The sequence below is a fragment of the Oncorhynchus tshawytscha genome, linkage group LG12, assembly GCF_018296145.1.
Source record: "Oncorhynchus tshawytscha isolate Ot180627B linkage group LG12, Otsh_v2.0, whole genome shotgun sequence".
NCBI classification, from domain to species: domain Eukaryota; kingdom Metazoa; phylum Chordata; class Actinopteri; order Salmoniformes; family Salmonidae; genus Oncorhynchus; species Oncorhynchus tshawytscha.
In genome coordinates, this window is record NC_056440.1 from 44,504,163 (window position 1) to 44,510,162 (window position 6,000).

The window sequence follows — 6,000 nt, forward strand, 5'->3', positions numbered from 1 at the left end:
ATCACGATTCCTGCCTTCTGCGAAGGCGAAATAAACACCTGCCGCGATCTGCTCTTGAATCTACACCTTTATCTCCCTGGAGTATTCAATGCACACACCAAGCACTGGAGAAGGAGCAATCCTTCTCTACATTCTTTTAAATTCCATTCACTTGAACACAAGTTGGGATTTTAGTCTTTTACTACAGAGTGCTTCACTTAAGGCTTTCTCTCGTAGCAAATCAATGCAAACCAAGGGAAAAGCGGACAAAGATGACCTTGGTAGTGAGCACAGGCCTTGTAACCTATCCTTCACAGCTAAGGATAAGTCTAGGAGTTGATGGTTCCTTACGTTATCGCCCTTGGGCTAGGGAAAATAATAGAATGAAACAGCTGAGAAGTATTTACAAAAATTTGAAAGGAAGTCATTTTTCTTGTGTGGGAGGAAAGGAGTGATGTACAGAGAGACTGGAGAACAAAAAAATCTGTACATGGTATGTCACAGCTGATAGATCCCCTTATACTCTATGTTTGGCTCTCTGATTGGCCTATTTATGGGATAGATGGGGTAACCATCCACAAAGTAGACAACTCCGTTGTTTACTTTCCCAAAATGGTGCATATGTCAGGCGTGCTTCCTTCTGGGGATGGGAAGTGTGCTTTTTACATCTGCCACTCTTCTAAACCCACAGCCGTCTCTCACGCTCTTTCCCTCCCTTCCTAGCTCCCTCTCTCCACCTCGCTCCCGCTCTCTTTCCCTACCCTTAAACATGAGATGAAAGAAGGCAGCCAGGATAATTGGCCATGCGTCAGTTAGGCTGTTTGATCACAGCGCGGCGGCTGTGGCTCCGGCTACACACCTACGTGCCGCTCAACAAACCGTCAAATGTAGCACCGGAGGCAGAACATCTCACCAAAGGGAAGCAGCGCCCGCAAAGTGTAACGACACTAAAGCGATGCAGTTTTTTTTGTTGCCCCTTGTCATGTGAGTGCCTGCTCCACCGCAACTACTGTGGGACGGGGATCGGGGCTAGTTTTTGCGGGGGTCACATCAACGAAAGACAACAGTAGACACCCAAACATCAACAGATCCACCAAGGACACTGTGGCCTAATCGGCGGAGTGGCTTCACGTCACTTTGGTGGTTGTCTTTACCCATGGAGATCTTCAAGGGCCGCGTTGACAATGATGACACATAGGAAAACAATATGCATATATTCACTTGATGCATACGTTCTCAGATCCCTATTATCTCCCTGTAGCGTGTTATTGTTTATTTCCGCCTATCTATTTATCTGCAGGATTTTCAATGGAGGGGTGGGTAATGGGAGGGGAGCCTGGGAGGCAGCCTGAGCCTGTGCTTCCTTCCCAGAGCTCTCCCAGGGGAGTGCAGTCTCTGGCATCAACTACTGTCAAACCACTGAACCATTTAACAGTGTTCACATCAGCGAGATGTGACAGTTCTTTTAACCCCTCTCTCTGAATGGGGAAGCGCTGACATTGTTCCCAGACAGATGTGAGTGTCTCAGCCCTTTGTAGCCCCTTTTCTCGCCGTCCCTCGCTCTCCACCTCCTTTCTACCCCACCCCCCTCCCCTTTCTCTCTCCTTCCCGGTAGTAATGGGGTGATCAGTAGGACTCTGGAGTCTGCCGGACAGATTGACTGGCCAGGAACAATGCAAGCTTTAAACCTTACTATCACACCTCACTGCGTCTGGACAGGAAAAGGGGTAATCAAGTAGTGTGTGTGTGTGTCTGTTTGTGTGTTCGTGCACGTTCACGTGCATTGCTATCTGCCAGGTGGTCTGTCGTTGAAGGTGCGCAAGTGTTTGTGCAGCGTTTAAGTACCTTCGAGGAAATGTGTCATTTCCATTATGTCTAATGATGACATGCAGTAATTCGGCAGAAAAATAGCTTCTTACATAAGCCTAATATATACATTATGTAAATTACAGATTTTCCAAATCTGAAATTGAGTAATTGATTCCCAATTTGCATAGTATAGAAACAGAACACACTTTTCATGTATACCATGGAACGCCATACACCTGGCTTGCCTGCTTTCACGTCCATCGATAAACTTGTCCCAAGCAATCATTCAGCACAGCCGAAGAGTCTCCATTCACACACTGAAGGACATCTGCATGCTCCCCGAGGTATGAATTCCATTCCCAGGTCCCACTAATTCTCTCCGACTTGTGCCGTGCGCTATAGGAAGTACTGCGTACAGAAGGCTTGGGTTTGAACATGTGTAGTAAGCACATTCTCACCTCCACCCCTCCGCCCTCCTCCTCCCTCCTTGCCTCCTTCCTCGGCTCTCTGAACTCCCTGCAGTCAAAGCGCACCAGCCTATTCAGCAGGGAGAGTGCTTCAGTAGTGCCAGAGATAGCTAGTACTGCTACTGCTGCTGCCGCCACCGCGGGAGATTCCTTCTGGGGATTGAGGCTACTTGGGAATGGTGTTTGTTAATATTTAATAAGAGCTGCTCTTCACTAGATCATATCTGTGCAGGGGTTCAGACGCGGTGTCTGCCGGGCCGTGCACATGAATGTAGCCATGTAATTACGGCAGGAGGAGGGGGGGGGGGATATGCCCAATGCTCTCTGTTTACGGCTGCTGCTTCCCATTGTATAGGCACAGCCCTGCACATCCCTACGCTGTCTAGAAGGTCTGATTTAAGAGCTGTGGGTTCACGGCCTAGTGAGGGTTTGTTTACGGATGTTAATGAGGCTTCATTACATGTGTGTGTGCGTGTGCGCGTGTGTGCGTGCGTGTGTGTGTGTGAGAGAATCTTTTATGTGTGTTCACCATTTCACTTGAGATTTTATGAATTCCACTATGTCCCATTGTCTCCAAACCCTAGGTCCGTTGGCATTTCTGCAAGACTAAACATGACACTGTGTGTGTGTTTGTGCGTGTGTGTGTGTGCGCGCACACGTGTACGTGCGTGCGTAGTACGCGTGTGTCAAATCCGGTTCCATTTCCTCCGAATGGTCACAAAAAGCTTTTGTGCATCACTCTTGTTAAGCTCAAGCATATCAACAAACCACTCAAGTATTCCAGCACCTTCTTTCAGAGGGAGTAGAGCAGGGCTTATTGAGAGCACAGACAGGATAACACTCTGCTACTGTATGGAGTCCTAGAGGGTCCAAGAACACGGTACCAAAACAAGTGGCCTGTAATGAAATGTTTCCACACAATACAATACGTCCCTCTCTCCATTTGGAGCTGATTGGCTATAGAGTACAAGGAGAAAGCTGACAGCAGCCTTAGCCTGGCCACCATACACCCCTCCCCACCCAACCAGCAGCCTTAGCCTGGCCACCATACACCCCTCCCCACCCAACCAGCAGCCTTAGCCTGGCCACCATACACCCCTCCCCACCCAACCAGCAGCCTTAGCCTGGCCACCATACACCCCTCCCCACCCAACCAGCAGCCTTAGCCTGGCCACCATACACCCCTCCCCACCCAACCAGCACCATACACCCCTCCCCACCCAACCAGCAGCCTTAGCCTGGCCACCGTACACCCCTCCCCACCCAACCAGCAGCCTTAGCCTGGCCACCGTACACCCCTCCCCCCCACCCAACCAGCAGCCTTAGCCTGGCCACCGTACACCCCTCCCCACCCAACCAGCAGCCTTAGCCTGGCCACCGTACACCCCTCCCCACCCAACCAGCAGCCTTAGCCTGGCCACCCAGCCTTAGCCTGGCCCCTACACCCCTCCCCACCCAACCAGCAGCCTTAGCCTGGCCACCATACACCCCTCCCCACCCAACCAGCAGCCTTAGCCTGGCCACCATACACCCCTCCCCACCCAACCCAGCCTTACCAGCAGCCTTAGCCTGGCCACCGTACACCCCTCCCCACCCAACCCAGCCAGCCTTAGCCTGGCCACCGTACACCCCTCCCCACCCAACCAGCAGCCTTAGCCTGGCCACCGTCCCCACCCAACCACACCCCTCCCCACCCAACCCAGCCAGCCTAATCCCAGATATCAGCCTTAGCCTTCCCAATTTCCCCCTACACCCCTCCCCACCCAACCAGCAGGTAGCCCCTGCTGTGGTTCAGGCAGACTTTGCCTCTTGCAGTCCAGGGGCCATGGGGGGGGGGGGCATCAGCGGGAGTCACCCATAATAAGGCTGTCTGGTTGAGCAGCGGGCCGCGACTGATGGAGCAGGACCCAGCCGCAACGGGGCCCCGTGGGCAGTCCTCCCGGTGGCCCCCCCCAGCTCCGTTCTGACCCTGCCACCCTCACGCAGGGGGCCAATCAGCGCCCTGGGAGCCGTGCCTGCTTTATACCCCCCTTAAACTGCCGTGACACACATACACACCGTCCACCCCACCTTGCATCCGTCTCCTCTGAGTGCCAACATGCACGGGGGAGCGGGGTAGGAAGGAGACCAGCTTGATGTCGGAGTGAGGGAGTCCCTGGGCTCTGCGGTTTATATCTGCATCTTTGTGGATATCTGCCTTCAATCCACTGACAAACTCTTTGTTGTTCTGTCAGTGCCAGTCTGCGGAGAATAGCACCCGGCGATCTGACTGCATGATAAACTTGTCAATGGGCTTTTGAAATGTATATCCCGCTCTACACAGAACTGGAACAAGCAACAACGTACATACGTATGTACTCACACACACACACACACACACACACACACACACACACACACACACACACACATGCACATCTCAGCACCTGTCTGAGTTATTGTAATCATGGGTGGAGTTGAGACGTGAGGCTTGAGGCCAGCCAGCTAACCATCCCTGGCAGAGTTAGAGAGAGAAGCCCTGGCAAAGGACCATAGAGATGTCAGCCACGCTACAGGGAGAGAAAGAGGGAGGGGGGAGAGAGAGAGAGAGCGAGAGAGAGAGAGAGAGAGAGAGAGAGAGAGAGGAGTGAAATTAAATCAGTGGCTAAATTATTGCGTGATTGCCCATTCCCAACAGACTCTGGCAACATTTGGAAGAAAGTGTCTAATAATTGGTTTTTCGACCACGTCAGACACATGCAATTCCCCTCGCTAATGGGTCTGTTAGGTAGTGCCGGGCCTCCGGGGTCAGGGAAGGACAGAAGACGGCCAGACAACAAGCCGGTGCACCCCACTCTGACGACTGAGGGAACAAGAGAGAGAGCGAGAGAGAAAGAGAGAGGGAGAGGGAGAGCTGAGGAAATGAAGTGGTAATAAGTACAGCCCAAAGGGGAAATGCACTTCAGTGTGAGTTTAATACATCAGGCCGGGGATTTGGCAGCCCGCCATACAGCAATTGTTTACATTTTTTGCTCACTGGCTGCATCTGTTCTGTTTTGTAAACGGCACTAAACTATCCGCCCGTAAACACCGGAATCAATAACAACTGCTGAGGGAATTCCCTTCCCTCCCTCCCTCCCTCCCTCCCTCCCTCCGTCCCTCCCTCCCCTCCCTCCCTCCCTCCCTCCCTCCCTCCCTCCCTCCCTCCCTCCCTCCCTCCCTTCCTCTGTTTTCGTCCCCTCCCCTCTCTCCCTTTTCATGCCAGTCAAGGGAGTGTGACTGTGACAGTAATGTTGTTCAGCTCAGGTGGAACTGCCGTGGAGGAGACTGACGGTTTTCCCCCCAAATGGATGTTTGTGTTCCTTTGTGTTCCAACCAAGCACATGCTGTCTATCATTGGCCACCATCCTCCACAATTGATGGTACATGTTGTCTTTACTAGTCGCCTTGGTCACGACTGTGGAAATAAGAGCATGACCTCACTAGCTCCTCCGATATGTCGCCCTCTTGGCTGTGTTTTCACAAGGGCCATGCAACTATCCATCACCACACAACACCAACTGCAGTATGTGACTCCATATAGCTACGCTATACTTCTGTTTCAATGGCTTGTTCTCCAAGTTAGGGTAGTCTAATATCCCCATGATTTCCTGGCACAGTCTTTTACCTATCACTCTCAATCAAATAAATCTATTTCAGGTGTGATACAATAGTGATCATGTCCGTTTTAGGGCTGCAATAGTGCTAGTTCCCTGTATAGTTTTTC

General features: G+C 51.9%; 1 protein-coding gene across 1 annotated transcript in view; it reads left to right on the plus strand.

The window, feature by feature from the left end:
* Nucleotides 1-6,000, plus strand: part of kiaa0825 (KIAA0825 ortholog) — a 147,222-nt gene that overhangs the window by 21,937 nt on the left and 119,285 nt on the right. The window lies entirely within an intron of this gene.